The 13,552-nt window shown below is 39.0% G+C and overlaps 1 protein-coding gene across 10 annotated transcripts in view; it reads right to left on the bottom strand.

The window, feature by feature from the left end:
* GULP1 (GULP PTB domain containing engulfment adaptor 1) overlaps positions 1-13,552 on the bottom strand; it is a 771,890-nt gene that overhangs the window by 270,351 nt on the left and 487,987 nt on the right. For 4 of the 10 annotated variants that reach the window (XM_058711708.1, XM_058711659.1, XM_058711648.1 and 1 more), the window contains exon 1: positions 653-1,218. The gene's annotated coding sequence lies outside the window, so the exon portion shown is untranslated. Of the gene's footprint in view, positions 1-111; positions 258-304; positions 611-652; positions 1,219-2,290; positions 2,381-13,552 lie in introns of those variants that run through there. The other 6 variants (XM_058711728.1, XM_058711688.1, XM_058711717.1 and 3 more) reach the window with 4 other exon arrangements.

A 13,552-nucleotide genomic window follows, 5' to 3' on the forward strand; every position in this document is an offset into this window, starting at 1 on the left:
CAAAGGTTAACCGTGTGGGCGCCGCCCCTGAGTTTGGGCCCTCCCAGTCCTGGCTTTCAAGAATCCTGAGCCCGGCCTAGGAGCTTCGCGCCTCCCCGCCCCCATGCTCACGCTCTCTCCAGGAGCCAACAAAAGGGACGTCACGCTGCAAGAAGTTTCGCTCCTGGGTCGCCTCGCTGTGCCCCGGCGATGACTTGCCGGCTCAGCCCCGTCGGGTCCGTGCTCCCTCAGCCGTGCTGAGCCACCGGCGCCCCGCCGCCCGCCGCCAGCTCCCGCCCACCGGCCCTGGCCACCCCAAAGTTACCACAAAGGGCTAGAGGAGGATCCAGGAGCCGCGAGCCCGCCGCGTCCCCGACCTCCTTAGGCTTCTCGTCATCCCTCAAGCGCTGCAATGGCAGTCGTCAACAGGTCTTCGCCTCCTTTCGGGCTGGGAGACTCCCTGCGCCTTTCACTGCCCTCATTTTTGCAACCTGCCCGGCGGCGGCAGCGGCGACGCGCAGCCCCGCGCCCTCCTCCCCAGGCACCCGCGGCCGGCGCTGACCACCGCCCGCCTCCTCCCCGGGATGTCAGTGTGGAAGAGACTGCACGCTACCTGACGGGAGGCTGGGCTTGCAGCGGGGAAGACCCCACACAAATCGCTGTCTCCCCATACCTTACGGACTGATGCGGTCGGATCAGGCTTCGGGCAGGGGCGTGGAGCGCTGCCGCGTCCTCGCCGCCGAGCGATCTCCGCTCCGACACGGCCGGGGCGCCGTTTCTGCGGCCGAGAGGGAAAGTTTCTCGACGTCGAGACAGCGCTGGACTCGGGACCCTCCGGCCCCGGTGCCCTCCCTCTTCGCGCTCTCTGCCCCCTCCCTCCTCTTCCCAACCCGCTGAAGCTAAAACTGGCGGCGGCTGGGGCTCGAGGCTCGGGACTCCGGGTCGCTCCCGGCTGGGAACGCGGGGCTCCCCCTCTCGGCCAGAAGGAAACTCTCAGACTCCGGCTGGCGCACTTCTGGCGGTCTCCTTGGACACTTCCAAACGGGACGCCTGTGTTCGAGCTCTCACTTGCTTCAGTCTCTGATGGTCGTTTCCCCCGGGCCCACTGGGCTGTCTGGCGTTTGCAGGCGGGACCAAAGGAAGAGAATGAAATGTGAGGGAAACGCCACTGTGGCAGGAGAGGCCTCACCTTACCCTGTGCGGAGCCGGGACAGAAGCAAAAACACAGGTCTCTCCCCCCTCCCCCATTCTCGTGCCCCCCTTCCGCTCCCCCCCCCCCCAAGTTTCCTTTTGAACCTCCTCCCTAAAGCACTAGAGCGAGACTGTGTTTCCTAACCCAGGTGTTTTAAAAAACACCTCTGCGGCTTCATAAGACAAAGTGTCACACACACACACACACACACACACACACACACAGAGGAATGCGAGTAGAACATGCTTTCTTTACAACACTTAATCAAGAAATCATTGACACAGTTGTTGCTGCTGTCCTGATGGTGCCTGCACATTTTTCATTTTTCCTAATTTTTTTTTTAACTCAGACTGAATCTCTGCACTTTATTTTTGCCTTATAAAACATTACCCACCAGATTATGTTCATTTGCTCCATTCTTATGTTCACAAAGAATTCAGAAGTAGCATATGGGGTATGAGGGAAAACACGACAAACCATTCTTACTGACCCTGGTAAACCTCTGTGCTGGAGGAAGGATATAAGGAGGAATATCCTCATATAAGCAATGCTTAAAGGATGTGAGGACTTTAACATTTTTTGAGACGCTGCTTAGAATTTAGTTTACTAGATTTTTATTTGAATGTGAAAATAGATAAAGGGGGAAAATCGTTTCGTAAGGCTAGCAAATATAATGTGTTACAGTGGAATCCAGTGCTTAGAATCAGACAAACCAGATTCCTTTTCAGACTCTATACTTATACATTCTGTGCCCTAGGACACTCAACACAATTAAAACTGCCAAAAGGAATTATATAATCAAACTCAAAGAGTCACGGTCACATTTACAGGAGTTAAAATAGAGTAGTGTCAGGCACAGGGAAGGCACTCAATAAATATTTGGTTCTTACATCCCACTCACTATATTTGACTATAATTAGGAAAATATGGTACTGGAAATTTCCCCCAAAGACCTTGTTAACTGAGTCAACTTTCTTCTCCCTGACGCTTCTTCCATTAAAAAAGATACAGCTCATCATTTTTGAAATGTAAACTAAATTTAGGGATCACCTAGCTCTTGCCATATGCTCTTATTTTAAATACAAGATAACTAAAGTCAAAGAATCTTAAGTGACTTACCCCAAATCTCGTGGTTAGGAAGTGCTAAAGCTGGGACCAGAAATCATGCCTCTTCATACTTGGGTCAGGGTCCGCTTGGAACTGTTTTCCCTTTTATCGGAACAGTCAAGCACAGAGTAAAAGAAGCATATTAAACACATTAAACTGAGGACAATGCTAATTGCTTTTTCTGTAAATAACCTTAAACAATGACTTTAAATTGTTTATAGATCATTGTAAACACTTAAATTTACAACCACTATAAAAAATAATTATGAAAATAAATCAAATCCTAGCCCATTACTTAGAAATAAGGAGGTTGACTATACACCCAAATCCATGCTTATATCATGTAATTATAAGATCTTTTCTGGTAACACATTATTATAAAACTCCAAGTAGGAAAGTCTAGATTCCCAAGAATACATCAACAAACCACTAGAATCTGCTAACCCTACATTGAGAAACACTAGATTAGCCTTCAATACGTTAGAGATTCACTTGAACAAGTGCAGGGCATAAGAACAAATCAGGCTGCAGAAATCAAACATTGTAAGTGCCATCCTATGAATTAATGGAAAATCCCATATGTACTTATCATTTGCCTCTGATGGCTTTAAAGAGAGGTTCTTCCAAACCTTTTCTCACTTTATTCAATGTTGAAACTCATGTGGACTTTTACACAACTCCCAGGCTCTCAAAGACTATCATTCTTCTAAGGAGGGGTTCTCTACTACTCCAGCTTCTCCCTGAATTAGCCACTAAAATAATTTAGCCACTAAAATAATTTGAAGACATTCTGTAGCCTTCTCTATGCTCCCTTTCCATAAGACTTGGAAGTTGCCAAATAAATAAATAAATAAAAGAGAGAGAGAAAATTTAAATTATAAAGTGCATTCATCATGGAGGGATGAATGAGGATACATGAATCCCCATAACGGTCTTTTTCCATTGCATGCAGTGCTAAAAATTACTCATTTTTAATATTTTTTATATTTTCTCCCAATGTTTAAATTCTCCAAGCTTGCTATTGCTTTGTAATTTTTGTAACCTGATTTTTGATATGAACTGTTCTTTGAAATGGCTTAGAGGTATAAGAATTGCAAGACTGTCAGAACCAAGTTTTCAAAACCACTACAACCAAACAGAACAAGATTTTAAATGAGATCTACAGCATGCCCCAGGAACGAAAGAAGGGCAATGCCAGTAAGGGCTGCAGAGGCCCTGGCAGGGCACGACCATTACAATATGCCTAATTCTACCCATTGCAAACACTCAGATTTCCATTTGAACATTCTTCACATTCATCACTGTGCATAGAGACTCAGCACCTTTCCAGTATTTTTAAAATTAGTTTTCTGGCTCAAGCCAGTTTGAAGTTTCTCTTACTTGAAAACAGAACCTTGACTAGGACAAAAAACTGCCTGTTATTTATGTTGAGAATAACAATTTTATTGTTATTACAAAAATACACAAAAACATGCTGGTTATTTAGCTCTATTTACTACAAACTCATCATTTAAAGTATTTGACATTTTTTGAAAAAGGAAATAAAAACCAAGACAGAATTTAAAATCTCAGTTGTGTGAATTGAAAAGGAAGCATATTTCTTTTTGTTATGTGAAACAGTGGCCAAATTTTATACACTGAGTTCCTAGGGGATCTGGGTTCCAAAGTTAATGTGTTACATTTACTTTCTAATTTCCATCATTTTATCCCTTATTCCTTCTGTTTTTGTCTTCCTAATTAAGAATATGAAACCCCTTGGAAAAAAAAAAAAAGAATGAACAGAGCCAATACAAAAAAGGAACAAATATCACCTGCATTTCCACCACCAAGAGTACCCATTGCTAACATTTGCTCTATACCTTCCAGGGATTATTAAGGTCCTTGAGAGACTCTCCAATAAATAACATCCCTTCTCCATGCCTGGACTGGGAATAAATTGAGAAATAAAACAAAAGTTTAAAACAGAAGCTAAAATATTGCCTGTATAATTGACAGAAACCTGGTTTGAAAATGAACAATCAAAATAGCAGTTGCAGTCACATGGTTCCTGGTCTCCCTACCTAGGAAGAGACAACATCTTTGAAAAGGGAGTTAAATTCTGTTTCCTAAGACCTATGAGAAAGAGAGACAGAGACAGAGAAGACTGTAGCTGAACCCTGAATGCCCAGTAATTCTTCCCAAGTTTATTCTTAAATGCATTTATCAAATAACGTTGTAATACTTCTCCAAGAACAAATGAGAAAAGACCCAGAAAAAATATTTTAACAGGGAATACAGAAGTCCAGAACAGGCATTAATTACCCAGTACCTACAGCCACTTATTTTCCTTTTCTCACAAGGAGTAAATTGTACATACTTACTAAGAGTAACAATATAACAGTACATCATAGGCTTGTCCCCTACCGGTGTTTATTAATAATGTTTTTTCTATTATAAGCAAACTATGGCCATCCGGACATTATGTTTATGTTAGACTCAGGTTATGAATATTTGGGTAAAACATGGAAGTGTAATACTATATTCTTTTTTTTTTTTTTTTAATTCTATCATATTGCATACAACTTTGCCATGTCCCACTATGGATCATCTTCATTTGATTAAGCTGATGGTTCTTGTCAATTATCTCCTCTGTAATGTTCCTCTTTTTCCCTTTGTAATTGGTGGGTTTTTTTTTTTCTTTCTTTCTTTCTTTCTTTTTCTTTTCTTTCTTTCTTTCTTTCTTTCTTTCTTTCTTTCTTTCTTTCTTTCTCTTTTTAATGTTTCTTTCTTTTTGAAGGAGAGAGACAGAGCATGAGCGGGGGAGGGGCAGAGAGAGAGGGAGAATCAGAATCCAAGCAGAATCTGAACTGTTAGCACAAAGCCCAAAGTGGGGCTCAAATTCATGAACCGTGAGATCATGACCTGAGCTAAAGTCAGATGCTTAACTGACCGAGCCACCCAGGCGCCCCTGTAATTGGGAAGTATTTTCTGAAGAGGTACTTTGTAACTATGTGAACATTTCATCCCTTGTTAAACTTTCAATTCATTCATTTCTTTACTTATATTAGTGTAGACACATGGTTTGCTATTTTGCTCAAATGGTTATAATCTGTTACTATCATGATTTATTTTGAGACTGAGATTGTGCCAGATTTGGCCAGCGTGAGCCCTTCCTAGATGACTTCTGCATCCCAATGCCATGTCTCCGTCATTGAGAAGCATTTCCTCACTTCAGGGCACAAAAAGGTATTTCAAGTCTCATTTTACATTTTCCCAAGCTCCAGCCCTGGAATCAGCCATTTCTCCAAAAGAAGCCAGTCCCTTTTACTAAAGGATGGTATTTATAATCCAAGCTCCAGTGCTATGTCATTGCTGTCAGGATTTTTGCTTCGTTTAGTCTCTTTCAGTAGCCAAGACCAGGGAATACATGTATATATTAATATCGTTTATTCCCTCTCTCTCTCTTGCATCTTGAGAGTCTTGAGTTCACACACTTACCTCCAATTCCAGCCCAATACCTCTTTTCGTATTCGTAACTGCCTTCTCCTCCGGTGAAAATCTAGCTGTACTACCATTATCCTTAATATATTTTCTCATTTAGTCCATGTCCTTGTCAATAACCAACCTCCCGTGGCTGTCTCAGTCCCTCCTCTGGGTGGCCAGGCCATTTCTCTGCGGGAATATCTTCATTATCCTGCTCAGGGGCCAACAACTCAAGACAGACTCCTGTATCCTCACCCACGGAGGGTTCCAGCACACTGTGCCAGGCGGCCATCTGTGTGATTTCCTCTGCATCTTGCTTGGGCTCCAACTCATTACACAAGGCTGCTCCTCCAGGAGAACACCCTCTTCCCCACATTTGGGCTTCCTCAGCCCTCTCTGGGCCTCTACAGTCCTCCCATCCCGGGACCAACGGAGGTGTTTACCTCACTTTGCCACTCCTAATAGATACCATTCATATTGCCAAAGTAATTCTGGAAGGTTAACAAAAACGTACCCTCCCATGAGCAGCATATTAGTGAGTGCCATTTCTTTAACACATAACACTTGTTATTTTATTGTTTACCTATGTTACCCAGTTAGTAAGAAACAGGTACAGATGCCTGTGTGAATCATGCTTCCTGGTGTGTTTGGCACACCATCGTCCTGCAAGTTCCCACAGACCCTTCTTGATTTTATTTCATGATGCACTTTTACCTTCATTCTCCCCCATTCACTTAACCCAACACAAGTACTCATTCTAGTGTACTCTGCTATGTATCTTTTTTAAAGTTTGTGTGTACTCTTGCAAAATATTTATTTTTTATGCTTTCTAATGTATGTAAATGCTATTGGGTAAAATACTCCATTTCATTGTTACTTTTTTCTCCAAACACCTTTAATTTTCAAGTAAGTTAAGTGAAAAATTAGCTCAATTACTGGTTAACTTTCACTGTTAATAAAGCTGAGAATGTTTTCATACAGTTAGTAAACATTTGTATTTTCTTTATGAACTGGCTATTTGTATATTTTATTAATTTTTCTCCTTTCCCAATGGATTTGTATATTTTTCTTTTTCTCATTGATTTTTACAAGTTTTTTAATGTATGTATTAATCTCTGGCAAAAAAAATAAGGTGTTTCTTTACACATCATTTAAATAATTATTTTGTTGATTCTTTTGGAATATGTAGGATTTTTAAAAATGTAATCTTGTATGATTTCTGGGTTTTGGGTTTTTTTGCTTATGAAGACCTTCCACCCAAACTAATCACCTATATTTTCTTCTAGTGTTTTGTAGGTTTACTTTTTGCTTTTTTTTTTTTTTTTCCAATTTTAGTTTGGTGTGAAATCTAAGGTAAGGCTTTTATTTATTTTTTTACCCCTCCCAGGATAATTACCTAGGTGTCTAACACTGTTTAATGAATGATTTCATTCTTTTTCCATTTGTGCAGAACTTCCAGGTATAGTCAAACAATATGCACAATGCAGCCAGAGACCAAGAAAGGAATAGTGCAGACTGAAATCTAACCAAGTTCCTTTGCCAGCCAAGCAAGTGCAGCCCATGCTTCAGAGACATCTTCATGTTCCAACCAAGCACTTGCAGACCTTCCTTGGAAGGGGGGAGGGGCTTCTCCAATTCTCACAGAGGCACCATGAAGGCTAGCAGCAGCCCTTTCCCTTTTTTTCCTTTCCTTTTAATTTTTGGTATATTCCTGCAATAAAACAGTGTCAATTACCTCAGCCTGTAATTGTTTAAGATAACTGTTAGGTAAGTTCTCTTTCATTATTTTCCCTTTAAAATTTTTATCAGTCTTCATTTTTCCACATGAACTTTGGGAACATTCTGTTAATTTTCCTCATCACATCTTTCTCTTCCCTACTTTTGACCCCAACACTTTTCTGTTAGAATTATTTTAAATTTATATCCCAATTTACTTGAATCACTTCTTTATTCATTTTTTTCTTCTGATCCTGATACAGAAGATGTGCTTCCTACTTGAAAAGACTTCTGCACCCATTCAGAAGTCTTTACCCTCCAACCCATTACATGGCCCCTTGTTAAGTTCGCCGTTTACTGCTAAGACTGAAAGAACCATTATTCCACAAGAACCACAGAATACAAATAACACTTAGAATGCAACAGCCCTACTTTACAGTAGAAATGAGGGAAAACACAGATTTCAATCCAGGGCAGGTTTCCACTTCTAGTTCCAGCTCATAAGCACTCTAGACTCTAAATGAGCGTTATGTGGAAGCCAGTCATGACCAAGAGAGAAAACCTTGGACGTGCTTCATGAAAAGGTCTAGCCTAATGACCAGGAGTGGTCTCCTGAGATGTGCTCTCCTGCCCCAGCATTTGCAGGCCTGGAAAGTTTGCTCAAATCAAAGCAGTTTTACTTGCACGAAAAACTGCTGAGTTCAGAAGATATTTTGCCCATTTGAAGACTCACATACTTAAAAATACAAAAATAGAACAAACAGAATTTTATTGCAAATAGAAATATGATATTTTTTCCCAATAAGGTTGGAAACAAATTATACATTCTAGGCTGTCTAAAAAATATTTTCTGGAAAAGGAAACTTTATTTTGAAAATTATGATTTGTATCTTTTCCTAGAATATTTTCTTAAGTTCCCTTCAAAACCCTATATCAGAATTTACCCAGACCTGATGACAGGGCCTGACAGAAAAGCAAGGCAAAGCAAGGCACCTATATCCTTGGGCCTGACATAATGTGATATGGAAAAATGTCATCATGCTTTAAAATGCAAAGGGGACACTGGCTCCTATCACAATCTAACAACAGAAGACTTTTCTCTCCCTGAGTTTCTGTTTCATTACATGGGTAAAATCATTCTAACAGGAGCCCTTCTGCAAAAGGCAATCTATGGAAGGAATTGCTAGAACAGAGACTTGTCGTGTTGGTTCTGCATCAACAGTCTCTAACCTGACAACCTGAGAATATACACAGATAGAGTGCTATCAGTTCAGTGGAAATTGGCTGGTTTTTAAAGGGTATGACTGCATAAGCCCCCTGTCCAGTTTCAAAAATTAAACCCTCTAGAAGCAATTTCAAAATTACACAAATCTTTCATATATATTGATAGTGCAGGTAAGGCTCATCCATTTTCCACATAAAAACAAATTGCTAGAGACACTTAAATGAAGACCACTACCCATACAATGTTCTATTTGAAAATTTATACATTGCACAAATGAATGTAATGAAGTATCTAATTAATAAAATTAAATTGTTTTCATAAATTTTTTTTGTTCTGTGCCATGAGTTTAGGGGAGAATTAATGAAGTGCAAATGAATGATTGTATAGAGAGTACTTAAAGTTTAGAGAAAACTGTCGTGGCTTAAATTTTATTTACTGAATTTAGTTTCAGATATTTTTTTATAAATGTGAACTTCGGACTGTTTACTTTTGAAAGAACCATAGCATAGTTTTTAAACATGGCGTGAAGTCATAGTATCATGGGTTCGAATCCGTAGTCTGCCACTGATCGGTTGTAGAATCCTGGACGAGGAACTTTTCCTTTCATAATAGTTTCCTGATTTCTGAAACAGAGTTGTCAAAATTACTAAGCTAGTTATTTAGATAACTTGGCAAGCCACTGTAAAACAAATAATGTTGTACAAGTAAGAGGTAAAACTATTAAAACTTTTGATATGTTAATGAGAGTTTGTCTTGAAACTGAATCAATGTGGGCCAAAATATAAGGAAAACAATAGCTTTGGCTAAAAATCAAACTGTAAGTGTAGAATTTTCTTTGGAGAAGTAAAATATATTTCTGGCATTCTTTGTCAATTAAAAAAGGATTTTATTTATGTATTTTTAAATGTTTTTACTTTTATATATAATTGAGACATAACATTATATTAGTTTCAGGTGTACAACATAATGATATATACTAATATGATATATGATGTGATATACTGTAAAATGATCACTGCAGTAAGCCCCATTAATATCCACCATCACACATAGTTATAATTTTTCTCACTTATGATGAGAACTTTTAAGGTCTACTCTCTTAGCAATTTTCACATATATAATACTGTATTTTTAACTGTAGTCAATAATACTGTACATCATATCCCCAGTACTTATTGTTTTTATAACTAGAACTTTAAATCAGTGGGAAAAAGGTACCAACTTTCAGTTATATACTTATTTTTATCTCTTAACATGAGTTCACACGGGTAATGTTAATTTGATTAAGGTGATATCTGCCAGGTTTTCCCACTTTAAAGTTACTATTTTTCTCTTTGCAATTAATTTGGGAAGAGATACTTTGAGACTATATAAATATTCTGTTTCTCCCTAACATTCTGTCTGGTAATTTTAACATGCATTGATAAATCTTGCCTGAAGCAATTATTACTTAGGTGTTCTAATAGTGATTTTTCTCTTTCCCTCACAATTTTTACTATTATTAATTGGGATTCTTCTGTAAGGAAGAATGTTTCTTCCGACTCATCTAGCATCACGTTTTAACTGAGTTTAGTTCCAATCTTAAGATGCTGTCTGCTCAAAGAACCAGAGTAAGTGTACTGCTAGGGAGCAGGAATGATGGAGATCAGAGTTGCTCTGGGAGTTCTATCATCATTCAGACACCATTCAGAGTACCTCTAATGCCAGTCACTGAGCTGGTGAAGGAGAAATGACAATGAATAAGTACAGTCTTTGCCCTAAGGAACTCACAGTCCAGCAGAGGGTAATAAATAAATGCAGGTTAGGCACTAAAATAGAAATATAGTCCTTAGTGTTGGGGGCAGGATATGCTAATAATTTAGAAACCAGACGTGTTGTCACAATGTGAGCTGAGTTTTGGAGGGTGGTTGGGTGTGCAGCAGGCAGGCAAGATGGAGAAAGGCATTTCTGGCACAGGGAATGTCATGTTCAAAGGCTGAGAAGCTTGAAATAGATAAATACAGAGAAGTTTAAATAGCTTAGTGAGTTGGTGAGTACTTGGTGAGGTTGAGCTGGTGAGTACTTGGTGAGGTTTCTGAACTTACTTATCTTGTAAATCTTTGTAAGGGGAGATATCAAAGTCTTATAATAAGATGATTTTGTTTTAGAAAATGTATTCTGGTGACCATTTAGAGAAGATATTGAAGCTGTGTGAAATTGGAAGTAGGAAGACCAATTGAGGGACTTGGGTTTTCTTTTTATCTGGCTTAATATTATTGGGTATCTGAGCTGCTAAATACAAGAGGGTTATAGACTGACACATTTTAGAGTGATGCAATTCTTTATTGCATTGGGAAAAGGTACCAGTCATTGGGTCTTAAAGCTTTGATTTATCTCAGTAAATCTTTGATAGTATGCAGGAAATTAAAGTGATGTAGTTACCTCTAGGGATGTATGTATGTATGTATGTATGTATTTAATAGAAAGGCAAACTGCCACATGCAGCACATCATTTGGATGTGTCTGGAGTCGTGGAAGCTTGACTGCCATGTGATCTCCTACAAATGGACGCTGAGAGCTTGTTTGGAGGCTCTAGCAGGGGAGCGCAGTTACTGCTATGCCTCTATCTGGAAGATCATCATCCTGGACTAAGCATGCAGCTTTGGGAGGCACACGCATGGAGCAGAGGCAAGGGAGGAAGGGGACACCCCCCTAGCTGGCCAGATTAGTGGAATCAACCTTGGTGATCAATGTGGTGACAGACGTCACAGCTAAATCACCCTCTCATCCCAGGGACCTATTTAATCTGCATTCCAAAAGTTACATTTATGCAGAGATCACCACTTTTTAATTATTTCAGTTATTATTTTATTTTTTTATTATTTTTTTTAATGTTTATTTATTTTTGAGACAGAGAGAGACAGGGCATGAATGGGGGAGGGTCATAGAGCGAGGGAGACACAGAATCTGAAGCAGGCTCCAGGCTCTGAGCTGTCAGCACAGAGCCCAACGCAGGACTCGAACTCATGGACCGCGAAATCATGACCTGAGCTGAAGTTGGACGCTTTACCGATTGAGCCACCCAGCTGCCCCTATTTTGATTATTTTAATTTCATATTTGATCTCAGCTGTTGAGAAAATTAAAGTCATGGGAATAAAGCCAATTGAAGGAATTTCAGAAAAGGATAAGATTAAGAAGCTCAGGAGGGAACGTACAGTATGGAACATTCTAGTTATTACTGAGCAACATGGACTCTAGATAATACAATAGAGGGTGATGAGATATTAAAGAGAATGCATAGTTAATGGCATTTGAGACTACATGCTCTAAGACAAACTAGCAATGGGTTGACTTTTGAGTTTACATATAAAAACACTGAAGATTCAGAGAGTACCAAAAATCTTAGCCTGTATAAATATTTTAGGAAGTTGTGTGAGAAACTGTATGCATTAGTCAGAATCCTGGAAGGAAACAAATACCTCATTCAAACCAGATAATTTGAGAAAAGCTTAATAAAGGTACTATTTGTAAAGGTGTGGTCAGGGTTTAAGAAATAGTTACCCTCAGGGCACCTGGCTGGCTTAGTAGGTGGAGCATGCAGCTCTTGACCTCTGGGTGGTGAGTCCCAGCTCCCCAGTTGGTGCAGAGATTACTTACAAATAAAATCTTTAAAAAAAACACAAGCCAGTTACCGTCATAGGATTTGGGAATACACTGCCACCCCTAGAACTAAAGAGGCAAGAGGAAGGAAAGGGAATGGTTACTACAAACTAGAGAGGATAACCATGTGGAGAAGATACCTAATAGAAGTTGTGACCTTCAGTAAAGGGGCACAGCTAGATGGAAACTGGGCAGGAAGAGAACCAGAGGAACAGATGTGCCAGTATCACTCTCCTCCCCAGATCATCTCTTGCAGGTGCTTCCCATTGCCCAGTGGAAGGTGATGGAGCAACAGGATGTATCCCTGAAAAGCTAAGGAGCAGAGCAAGATGAAAAAAGATGGAGAGAAATCTGGAGTGTTCAAATGACGATATTCAAGACATTAAACTAGTATTTTATAAGATGCAAGAAGGAGCTATCTTTGTTTACCCTGGACTTTATTTAAATGTAACGCTTTTTAATGATAGAAAAGATTTAATCAATCAATATGAGTATTTTTGATTTGGGATTTATTAAATTCAGGAAAGTGTAGAACTTAGCATGTGGAATATTCTTTATCATTTCCAAATACATTTTATAGCCATTGGAAACAGAAGGAACATGCAAAAATATAGAAATCACACATATACTTGAGGAAGTGTTTGTACATGTCAAATTTATATAATGGAAGAATGAAATAAAATACAAAATGGGTATAATTTATAAGCTTAAAAACTTCAGTTGCCTACTGGGCCTCATGAAATCCAATTTGACATTAAAATAAATATGAAAATCCACAAAAGATATCTGGAAAAATCATTTACATAATAAGGCCCAAACATCAGAAAATACTTAAATTGCCTTTAGGCAAAGCATAATGTGTTTTTATGACACTAACACTTAAAATTTCTTCTTCAAGCAAAGTATATCATGAGGGAATCTATTTTTTGTTTGTGTGTCTGTTAGCACAATACTTGAATTTTCACATGAATAATTGAAACAATATTGTCTCATCATCTACTTCAAATAATGTTTAAAAGTTTGTTATAATTTTAGTAAGTCAAGAGTATTAGAATTCATTATTTCAACTACTAAGAAAAAAATTTATTTTATTTTAGATTTTTTAAACAAGAAAATATTTAAACACACTTAAAGTCTTAAAGTAAATTATTTTTCACAAATTTTATGCGTTTTTTTTCAGTGTACCTTATTTTGTATAATTGAAAATATTTGTTTCTATTAGCCAGGTGCT

The sequence above is a fragment of the Neofelis nebulosa genome, chromosome 2, assembly GCF_028018385.1.
Source record: "Neofelis nebulosa isolate mNeoNeb1 chromosome 2, mNeoNeb1.pri, whole genome shotgun sequence".
In the NCBI taxonomy this organism is placed as follows: Eukaryota; Metazoa; Chordata; class Mammalia; order Carnivora; family Felidae; genus Neofelis; species Neofelis nebulosa.